Source organism: Silene latifolia, chromosome 9 (genome assembly GCF_048544455.1).
Source record: "Silene latifolia isolate original U9 population chromosome 9, ASM4854445v1, whole genome shotgun sequence".
Lineage (NCBI taxonomy): Eukaryota > Viridiplantae > Streptophyta > Magnoliopsida > Caryophyllales > Caryophyllaceae > Silene > Silene latifolia.
Window position 1 is genome coordinate 69,348,349 of NC_133534.1, and position 12,562 is coordinate 69,360,910.

The following is a 12,562-nucleotide window of genomic DNA, read 5'->3' on the forward strand; positions in this document are numbered from 1 at the left end:
GTTGGTTTTGTTGAAAGCTAAGGTTATATTTTTCCATGAATCGATGGCAAGAGGATTTTTGTCCAAGCTCTTTAGCCATTGCTTTGCGGCTCGTATCAATGAAGATTAAAAGAGTACCTATCGTATTTGATCTTGATTCACACCCGTTTGAGAGATAGTTTCACAATAATCCTCACTTGGCATTCCCCCAAATTGGCTTCTTTCAACCAATTGAATTAATGTGGATTTTGCTATGAAATTTCCCGTTAGGTGTGTAGGTGTAGGAGTGCCATTGGGTAGACTATCTTCAGTAGGTACGGAAAGTGATGAGATTTTTGGCATGGTTGGTTGATTTTGTGGGTGATTTTGAGACTTGGTTTGTGGGTTGGTTTGTGGTTGAAGTAGATCCTCTCTCAATGATTCTAAATCCTCTTCTAATGTTTCTCAACGTTCTTTCAATTTATGGATCAATTGGTAATGGGTTAGCACGATTTGATCTCCTATGCATTGGAAAGACAACACTAGAGAAAAAAATTAGCACTACCTTAAGGAACGAGGTTTCCTAAGGTTAAAAGAAACAAAGTTACTACTAAAAGCACAAGATAAAACAAAAGCATTTCAGCTCAAATTCACACTGTTCTCGGCAATGGGGCCATTTTGATAGACGTGTCATTCTTCTATAAAACAATATTTATCACTCAACAAACAACTTAGCAAGTACTAAGTAGAATTCAAACCCAAAGGACGGTTAAATCTTAAATTCAAGTAAATTGCAATGTTTAGTTAGGTGCTTGTAATAGTATCAAGACTGTCACAAATTGATTGGTATGAGATGACTGTAACAACTACAACTAAAAAAATTGAAATGAAATGTAAGTAAATGAAAACAAGAGCAAGTAATGTAAATAAGAATGAAATCAATATGAGAAAAACACTAATGTTTCATGGGTTCATAGGGGTGATCAAAAGGTAAATCCATGTAGTATAAGTTTGGTTTAGTCAAGTTCCTTGTATAGTAAAGCCGAAAGTTTCGGTCCTACGGCTCATAGGTCGAGTGGGGTTAGCTTCCTCGTACACCCAGTCTTCCTACTAACCTAGTGCACGGTCAAACAATCCCTGAGGCTTTCGATATTACTTGTTTTGTTGAATAGGCCGAGAATCATGCTAGATTGTCAATCAAGCATTTCATCAAACATAACAAGTGCACTAAAGCTAGAACTTACAATAACAATTTAATCAACCAAATCAATTCATGAAGTATGGATCTACCCTTTAATCATTTCCTCTAATTCCCCATTAACCCTAGTTAGAAGACTACTCACTCATTATCATGTTGATCATGCAAATAATGTTGTCAAGCATCAAAGCAATAGAAAACACGATGAACAAAGTAAGTAAATAACAAGGATTAACAATAAATAAATTAGAGATTAAGGAATTATACCAAACTTAAAGGAGATGAGCAATAATGATGAATAAAAGAAAAATAAACCCTTTGATAAATGAAAAATTGTCACTCTCTTCAAATACAAAGACTAGATATAGAAACTATTGTGGAAAGATTAAGCTACACTACTACAAATTTAGGCAACTACAACGCCCCTTTAACAACGATTATTCACGAAAATCACAATAGACGTTGTAGAATGTATGGCGCGAATTTTACTAAAATCAATTACAACGGGTATGGTTATAAAAACCGTTGTTATTATTTTTAACAACGGGTCACACATGCGGAACCGTTGTTAATAATTTGGCGCAAAATTGGCGCAAAGTTAGTGAAAAGTAATCACAACGGTTACTTTTGAAACCCGTTGTTAAAACATATTTGACAACGGGTGTTTTTTACAACCGTTGTTAAAACATATTTCACAACGGTTGTTGTTTAATAACCGATGTCAATACCTTCCATACTATAAACCACACAAAAAGTCTCTGCTGAGCCCACAAAACACAACCCTTAATACACAAACACAAACACAAACACAAACAGAGCAGACAAACAAACACAAAACACATACACACTCTCTTTCTCTCTTTCTCTATTTCTCTCTTTCTCATCGTCGCTTTATCTTCTCGCCGTCATTGTGATTTCATCGTCTATTACGTTCTATATTTATCAGGTAAATCTCGCCACATCTTTGTCATCGTCATTATTTTCTTTTTCTATTTATTTCTTTTGCATATATGTGTTTTTATCGACCATTATGTTATTTGTTTAAGTATTGTTCGCATAATTAGTTACTAAAACAATGAAGAAGCAAGATGAAGAAGTAAGATAAACATAATTAATATATATATATATATATATATATATATATATATATATATATATATATATATATATATATATATATTTATAAATACATAAATTAAAAAAAAAATTACATATGTAAAAATGCAATTCTTATATTTTCATGGAGGATCTTATTGTGCTCTATCGTATCCATCCTCTCCTCCTTGGCTATTTGGAGGTTCCGTTCAGCCAGATTGCTATATCGTCATATAGCCGCAATCGTCGCCGCTCCGTCAAGCCATCTTCTTTGGCGTGCTTGATGCGGATCGAGCTTCCGCAAGGTAGCTCTGAAACTTTCCTCAATATGGAGGAACAGGCGGATGAAGTTGTTGTTGTTCTCGATCATGGTAAGAGTCTTTAGGATGAAATCATTCATTTTCTTAGAGTTTTTGAGTTTGATTTGAAAGATTAAGTAGAGTTTGTTTTAACAGTTAGAGTTTGGAGATGAATATATGAGATAATGGAAATGTTAGTTGAGATATGCAATGTATTTATACTAAGCAATGTGTGGGTTGAGTTAATTGCTTTTTAATTAATATATATGTTAGGAAGTTGTGCCATAATCATCATCATCTCTCTCAATAATGTTGCTTCAAATCCTATTACTAACCCTTCTCATTCCATATTATCCGTTCATATGTACGAGTGAATGTCGGTAATAATGCATGCATTGGAATTCTAACAGCCGTAATTATGCATGCATCTAGTAATATTTAATTTTTTTTTTATTTTTTAAGAACAAACAACAACGGTTATTTTAAAACAACCCGTTGTCTTTAGTTATAACAACGGTTTTGTATATTACAACCCGTTGTTATAACTTTCCCCCCAAAATTGAGTCACACTTTCCACAACGGGTTTTTATACATAAAACCGTGGTTAATAGTTTTAACAACGGTTTCCTTAAGTAAACCAACCGTTGTTAAAACCTTCTACAACGGACGCTTTAACAACGTCCGCTTTTTTATATAACAACGGTTTTTGACCGTTGTTATAGCCTGTATCTGTAGTAGTGCTAATTGAAATATTAAGATGCTAATTAAGGTAGTTGTTCCTAATTATCCCTCTAATAAAGTATATCCAACCCTAATGGAATGAGAGGTATTTATACTAACTACAAGAGGAAGCAATGCCCTGCCCGAGCTATAGCTCAACCCGCCCGGGATGATGGTGTAAAATGGGAACTCTGGGTGAGAAACTATCTGGGTTGGTGGCTTGCCCACCTGGACTACTGGTTAACCCGCCCGGGCACTGGTGGTGTTTGCCCGGGCTCCTCTACCGAGTCCTTGTTTCTTCAAATGCTTCCCCATAATTCGTTGGGGATGGCTCTAGGCCGTGGGGACTAACTACATTAGCCTTAAAAACTTGCTACGACCTTCTTGTTTCTGTCTGCTCTTCATTCTTGGTCATTAGTACCATCAATTTAGCACCTAAATGCTCCATAATTACGTGATTTCCACCTAATTTGCTTCCTTTCCAAGAAATGGGCTAAAATCTTATAGAAAATCAAATAGGAAGCTAAAGATGCTGAACTAACCCTAAAATGCACGAAAAAGCATGCGAAATGGGATTCATTAAGGGGGTAAAAGTGCGCTTTTCATGACCACATCACTCGCTTCCATGTACACGGGATAAAATAATAATACGGTCCGGTCTCTTTCAATAATAATGTGACTCGGATGATTCATTTGTCAAAAATGTACCATGACAATATCATCAACATCCATACACTGTAACGCCCCGTAAACAAAAGAAATAAAAAATGGTATATTTTATTAACAACAGCGGAAATTACAGAGCGTTACCGCCGTATTTCTCCAGAGAAATACAAGGCTTAAATTATTTTTCAGTACAACCAAATATCTAATAACATGTTTTATTGATATGATAATCTTATTATGATACAATATTCATGTTCCATTTTCCTTGTGTCTGTAACACCCTCTTCTTACCCGGCTAAGGTAATCAGGAGATGTTACCGTCTCGGTTTTCCGAGGCAGTGAAATCGAAATCACAATTAAGAAACATCTATATAATTAACATGTTTAGTGAATTATAAAACAATTGAATGAATGACAAGTGTGAAAATACATTATACAACTTGACTACTACCTATGTTGTATACCATCTAGCCATATGACTCGACTCCAAGTTCGAAGTGCGGCCCGAAATCCGATCACATCACCAACCATAACCTGTACTCAAACTGCTCCCCATTTGACTTGAAATATCATATGGATCAACACAGGCCACCCCAGAAATAGGTGGCAATTACACACAACCAACACACGTCAGTTTCAACAATATAAACACTTAAGCACGATACAAATGGTGAATATGGAATACGATATATGATGTATAAGATACGATGCTACATCCACGACAACAACTCCATTATCTCACCAATACTAGAGACACACCCACGGTACCTTAACCGGTGATGGCACCGCAACACCGCCCACTAAACATCCGGACCGCAGTTCGTAAGAAGGTACTCGGGACACACCCGTGGTACCGGACCCGAGCACTAATTGGATCCCTGCCAGACATCGTGCCTCAACTACACGAGTCGATCCAAAACTCAAATAATTAATGTGCATATCCATCTTGGAGTGATAAGCTCTTACAGGCGACCCAATCGTAAGACGGTCTTCCAACCGCCTTACGTCTCCTCAACAACAACCACATCCTCAAACATATACAAAATCACAATAATGTAATATGCAACACAATATATCAAAATACGACTCATTGTGAGATACACTTCCCAATCATACTATGAATATAGTTTCCTCAAACATCCCGACTCTTCTAGTCGCCACAACTCACTAACAAGTTAAAATGCATTTCCGACAACTTCATGAGGTCCCCAACAATCTCCAATATCACAATATTATGCAATACGACTTATACCATGAAAATAATGACAAAATACACATTAACAAGTATTCACATTGTCAAAACCGAGTAGGATAACCTACCATTTAGCATACTTCATTAGCAAATCCGAGACAGGCATGACTCCATCTCATAAAACCATCTCAACCTACATAAACCATATAATACCATCACAATACATCCGTAATACTCTTACTATGTAAAGCCCCTAATTATTAACCATTAATAACTAATATTACTCATATTAATTGTCACTTAACAAACTAAAAAAAAACCCCAAAAGTTAGGGTTTACTAAAGGAAATAGAAAATGTGAGATTCCGACTTACAAAGGGTAGATCGGGAATAAGTTAGAGGAAAGGAAGCTCAAACAACTAGGGAGGGGGTTTGGGAATGTTCTAGATAGAAGGGAGAGGGTTTGGGGTTAAGGAGAGAGAAGGGGAAATGTTTTAGGGTTAGGTAGAGTAAGGGATCACGAGTTATCTATAACTCGGTCTAACACAGTGCACTCGGTCAAGTGCTGAATAAACTCGGCTAAGTACAACCCACTCGGTGTAGTCCTCGTACTCGGCCGATTGCCACTCACTGGTCTATTATACATTCACTTGGTCAAGTATAGGTCCTACTTAGTCTAGTGTACGACCATCCCTTACTCACGAGTAACCTCTCGTATAGCTTAAGGTCCTCTCAAGCATCCCAAGGTTCTTTCATAGGTCTTCAAAATATCCGAGTGTCACAGTCTTCCTCCCTTAAAATGAACTTCGTCCCCAAAGTTCACCTAACTCTCTCCTTTGCCACCACTCTCTCAAGTCTCCTCATGTCATATTACCGATTCTCATGCTCTTATTCCGTAATCTCTTTCCTTAACTTTCGGAGTTGTTACTTTCACTCCCCTTAAAAGAGAACTTCGTCCCGAAGTTCACCACAGTGATTTCATGCAACCCTCATAGTAGACCTGTCAAAACTTGACCCGACCCGAAAACCGACCGTAACCCCACTCGTAAATAACCCGCAAATATCCCGATTTTTTCAACCCGAACCCGAAAAATACCCAAACCTATATTGACCGTAAATAGCGGGTCAAAACCCAACCCGTAACGGGTTAACCGTTGGGTCAAGGCAATATATCTTCCTTAAAATTGATAATGTCAAATATGTATTGATTATAATTTTTTAAGGAAAGACATGTATATATACGGAATATGACGTCATCACCTCAAACCATATGCCACGTCATCACATCAAAGTGTGTGCCACACCGTCACTTTCACCATATTACGTCGATCCGCATTCTACGTCAGCACTACCATGTCATCATTTCAGGCGACATGTCACGTAATCACCTTGAAGTGTGTGCTACGCAATTACTTTCACCGTGTTACATCGAACCGCATTCCATGTCGGCACTGCCACGTCATCACTTCGAAGCGTGTGCCACACCGTCACTTTTATCAAATTATGTGGAACCGCACTCACGTCAGCACTTCCATCTCATCACCTCTGATCACATGCCACATCATCATTGTCATCTTATTAGAGTCTCACTGTCGTATGTAGCGAGTTAGTGAGGGTAATGATGATGATGACGACATGGTGATGGCGAGAATGGTGATAATTAAGTTGACTAAGACGAGCAAGAGGAGACAAAAAGTATAAATGTAAGTTTTAAAAAATGACAGAAAAAGATGTTGATCGACCCGTTTTTTTACCCGAACCCGACACGAAATCCGTATCGACACGTTCGTATAACAGAGAGATATTGAATATATTAAACAAAAAATGTTTAATCTTACTAATATCATATACTCCCTCCTATTCGGAATAACTCTCCCTATTGGAGGGTGGCACGGGAATTAAAGGTGTTTGAATTAAATAAGCTAAAGTATTGTTGTAAGGTGAGATAATTGGAGAGAGGGAAGGTATTGTGGGGTATTATTATGGGGTTAGATGATTAAAATAAGTATTGTTGTGGGGTGAGTTGAATAAAATAAGATAAAGTGTGGTATTGTGGGGTATTGTTGTGGGGCGAGGTGATTAAAATAAGTATAAAACTTTACTAAAAAAAGGAAAGGGGAAGAGTTATATGAGTAGATGAAAAAGGAAAGGGGGGAAGTTATTATGAATAGAAGGGGGTATTAAACTAGATAATAATAAAAATTTAAGAATAATTACGTGTTCATAAGTAAAATTAAAGAAAATAAATTTTTTTAAAAAGGCGTTAATATGACCCGTTCTCACCCTAAACCCGTATAAATCCGGCCCGTATAAAACCGTATTTTTCAAACTCGAAATAGAACCGACCCGTATTTTACCCAAACCCAAAATGTCTGAACCCGTAACCCGCCCGTTTGACCCATTTGACAGGTCTACCTCATAGTCCTCCTAATCGAATCCTTAATTAGTGAGTTTCCGGGTTAACATACTCCCTCACCACATATAAATTACCATAATTAACCTTATAAAATTATAATACTGCTTATGTAGCTTTCACACTACGGTTATCCCAAAAGTCAATGTATAAAGTCAACTCAAGGTTTGTCTTGTAATCTTCCAAGTAATTCTGACGGTGTCACTAATCTCGTACATCTTTCATAAAATTAAATAAAATATATTCAAAATAACTATATATATATATATATATATATATATATATATATATATATATATATATATATATATATATATATATATATATGATCTTGTGAGTTTGGTTTCTTATGGTGAGTTGTGAGTTTTGGACTTTGAAATCTCAGCCACTAGATTATATTAGAGATGAATGGTCAAGATCTAATCTTACCTGTCATATATAACCACTGTCATTTATTTATTTTCACTTTTTCCTAGGGTTACTCTTATGTTTTTCCCTAATTTTCTCATTATGTTACCTTTTTTTTCTTTTTCTTTTTATACCAGATTTTTTTTACTTGAAATTTTTTTACTTTTATTTTTTTGATCTCGTGTTATTATGCTGTTATTGTGCTTTTTTACTTTGATTTTTTTCACGACTTTGATTTTTTCTCTCTTTTTTTTTTAACTACATGTTATTGTGTTGTTATTCCGCTGTTATTGTGATGTTATTCTGCTGTCACTTTGACTTTTTTTTTACGACTTTGATTTTTTTTTTCTTTTTTTAACCTTGTGTTATTGTGCTGTTATTCTACTGTTATTATGCTGTTATTGTGATGTTATTCCGGTGTCACTTTGATTTTTTTACTACTTTGATTTTTTATTACTTTGATTTTTTTACTCTTTTTTTACCGCATGTTATTGTGTTGTTATTCTACTGTTATTATGCTGTTATTGTGTGATGTTATTCCGGTGTCACTTTGATTTTTTTACTACTTTGATTTTTTTTATTACTTTGATTTTTTTACTCTTTTTTTACCGCATGTTATTGTGCTGTTATTCTGGTGTTATTGTGATGTTATTCCGATGCCACTTTGATTTTTTTTTTACGACTTTGATTTTTTTTCTTTTTTTTACCACGTGTTATTGTGCTGTTATTCTATTGTTATTCTGCTGTTATTGTGATGTTATTCCGGTGTCACTTTGATTTTTTTTTTTACTACTTTAATTTTTTTACTCTTTTTTTTTAGCGCATGTTATTGTGCTGTTATTCTGGTGTTATTGTGATATTATTCCTGCCAAATAAATGACAAAAGACACCAATTTTACTCTTTTTTGTACCGCATGTTATTGTGATGTTATTCTGGTGTTATTGTGTTGTTATTCTTGTGTTATTGTTTTAATCTTAGAATTAACTACACAATATTTCACAAACAACACAACCAAATAACCTTTGGAGTACAAAATACGATCCATTGACGGATGTATTATCTCAAAATACTATGGAAAGCAACTTTTTAACAATGATAACATGAAAATAATTGTTTTAAAAATCAACATGACAGTTAATTTTATATCCACTAGTACATATACAAAACTCAAGATAGCGATAACTGTAACTTACACAGAGAGTATTCAACACAACAGCAAAAATGACGAAAAAAGAAGCAGCGGAATGAGAAATGATTTCTATTTGTGGTCAATAACAGATAGATATCAAATAAAAGGGATATACTTGTTTAGATTTTTTACAACATACTCACTAAACAATGAGATAAGCATTAATCAGTTCAATGGTTCATATCATTCAGATTCAATTATGTGTATTTGCATTTAAGGGTGTATATTTATTTTATTTAAGCCTTTTGTCATTATTGTATCTATCATCGATTCATCGTAAGCAAAAAACTTGAGTAATGATCACGAAGGAATGTAACACTTCAAAGTGATCTCGTTGACAAAATTCATGTCACCTGATGGACATCGGTTAATTCAATTAACGAGGATTGAAGTCATGATAACACTGTCGCCATGAACAAATTTTGGCAATAACACTATCACTGACTTTTCCTCCCAAATTTCCACAATATCAATTATCTGCTGAAAAAACGGGTCTATCTGAGATCGGATTTTATTGAAATCCTGCTGGGATTCCAGCATCACCAGCAGTCTTACCTCAACTCGACATCGACACCAGTGGAAGCAACCATCACGACAAACACCAATCAAGCTAGCCGCTGCTTTGAACCCGACTTCGGAGCTTTCCATTGCTTGCTTCACGCACCTATTCGTGCACATCACCATGGCTGCAACCGAGAGTCCACCACCACATCAACCTATACGCGATTTAAGAGACCGAATTCGATGATGATAATAATTACGATGATTAATCTGATGATGATGACGAATTCGATTGAAGATTGCAGCTGAGTAGTTTCAACTACTTAATCGAGAAACAATTCATTCAAATATTTAGCAATTAATTGGCTTAAATCAAAATATATAAACAATCAGAAGAATAAGAATTAATTAGTGATTGAGAAGATTGAGAAGATTGAGAACAAGAAGAAGAAGAAAGTTATCCTGTGATTTTGGGTTTTTGAGTTTGATATTCATGATAACCTGTTGTTATCTTGTTTTTTAGTTAGTATTCTTTCAATCTTACCGGTTTATTTATTCGAATTCAATGTTCTAGATTTTCCAAACTCACAACTCACCGTAAGAACCAAACTCACGAGATCCTCTCTCTCTCTCTCTCTCTCTCTCTCTCTCTATATATATATATATATATATATATATATATATATATATATATATTTTTTTTTTTGCTCACAAATCCCAGCCATTAAAGAAGACTTAATAGGCGGCTGAGATTGAATCTAATAAAAACACAGCCACGCATCTCTCTCTCTCTCTCTCTCTCTCTCTCTTTCTCTCTCTCTCTCTCTCTCTCTCTCTCTCTCTCTCTCTTTCTATATATATATATATATATATATATATATATATATATATATATATATATATATATATATCATGTCTTTGTTCATCCCCTTTACCAGTAATAGCGATAATTCTCGAGATTTCAGAGATACTTAGGGAAGTTTCAACATTATCATTCTTCCACAGTTCCACTTGCCTCTTTCTTCTTCTATATTCATTCACTCTGTCCTTCAATTTTTTCTCTTTCACACTTTGTTAATTCTCAAACCACATGAAAAACAAAATAAATAAAATGAAAAGCTATGAGCTATTCGAGTTACCGGCGATGATATTTTGTGAGTCAGACCAGGAAAGCTTATGCTGGAAATGCTATTTCAAGGTACCTGGTGCCAACTTTCCATTTTGTAAATTTATAATCTAAAAAAAAGTATTTTTAATTTTCTAGTAAGCTGTATGAGGTTGCCCTCCTCACGGATAGCCTTTCTATTTTGTTTCACTCATTTTAATTTTGATGTGTTTTGATTTTGGTTTAATGATATTTGCTTTATTTATGTAAGATTTGTTTAGCTGGATGCCATATGCATATTTGATTCACTTGTTGCTGAGATTTCCTGGTGCAGGTTTTGTTTTTAATTTAGTTTGATGTTTTTGGTAGTATTTAACTTCTTTAAAATTGCTCAGGTGAAACATTGGTTTGTTAATTGATAACTCTGTTAACTATGGCGGAACCAATTGAGGATAATTTGACGGAGTTAAGCGAGAAGAACAAGCCTGAACAAGGTATTTTAAGTGTTAGTTGGTGAAACCAGAATTGTATGCTCACTCGGGCACGTTTAGGGGTTTAATGGTGTATGAACTTTGTTGCATATGTGCAGTATGCAGCTTTTTCGGAAAACCATTGAATAAGAGTATGAATGATTTGCAGTCGGGTACCGGATTCGCCAATTATTAAAATGGCGTTATCGTTTGGGTCGACTTTGTCTCTGCCGATGTTTGTTAATTTGGCTCCGATTCAGATTCGGGTACATGTGGATGGCTAGTGACAGATAATTTGGTAGATGGAACAATGGAGTAAAATTAAGTGGAGAAATGGAAAAAGTAATCCCATCTTTTAGTTTCAGGGCGGACTGCATTTTAGATATTGGCATTTTAGAATTTATGTATAAAAATATATCGTGCAACATCTTTTGTTGATAAATGCTAATGTTTAAAACAAGTTTGTTTACCATATGCTTTACTTTAATGCGCTACATTCTGAGGAGAATTGTTAATTGTTATAGTAGAAGCTTCCAACATCAAGGTTAGGGTTCAAATTACTTCACGAGTTCATGGTAACATTTGAGTAACACATAAATAACAAGAGAAATGTAGAGTAATAATGGAATAACGCTACAATAACGCCAGAGTAACACTACAATAATACTAGAGTAACACCACAATAATACAGGAATAACACTATAATAACACCAGAATAACACTACAATAATTCCAAAATAACACCGGAGTAACAGCAAAGCTAACACAAGAGTAACGCTAGAATAACACGTAAAAAAAAGTAACATAATGAGAAAGTTAGAGAACCGTGAGAACATAAGAGTAACACTGGAATAACACGTGATAACAAAAAAAAGAGAAACTAAGAGAAGCATAAGAATATAAGAATAACACTGGAAACCAAACTCACAATATCCCATGTGAGCACAAACTCACCATAAGAAACCAAACTCACAATATCCCAACTCTAGTCATGTATTCAAATGATCATGTCTGATACAGTAGCGTTCTGATTTTGTCTTCGTCACGCTATATTTGATCAGTCTTTTAGTGTCGTGGAGATATTTCGATCCATATGGCATCGTTGCTTAATGGCGTAATAATAATATTATGAGTACTGCAGACGTGCTTTAGGAGTAAGTGTGCCTTTAATCGAGTACAAATAAATGAACTTTAGTGGTAGATGAAACATCAAATTTATCAACACCATATTTATAAAAAAAAACCTCATTTATGTTACTCTATTATTACGCTGTGTTACTCTATTATTAATCTTTTGTTATTCTAATGTTATTCTATTATTAATCTTTTGTTATTCCAATGTTATTCT

The 12,562-nt window shown here is 34.9% G+C and overlaps 1 long non-coding RNA gene across 1 annotated transcript; it reads right to left on the reverse strand.

The window, feature by feature from the left end:
- Positions 1-4,190: 4,190 nt before the first annotated feature.
- On the reverse strand, positions 4,191-10,146 carry LOC141599898 (uncharacterized). The gene is made up of 3 exons (XR_012524009.1): positions 9,694-10,146; positions 5,257-5,321; positions 4,191-4,496 (listed from the first exon to the last, which is right to left on the reverse strand). It is a non-coding gene; the product is annotated as an uncharacterized LOC141599898 (long non-coding RNA).
- Between the last annotated feature and the right edge of the window lie 2,416 nt (positions 10,147-12,562).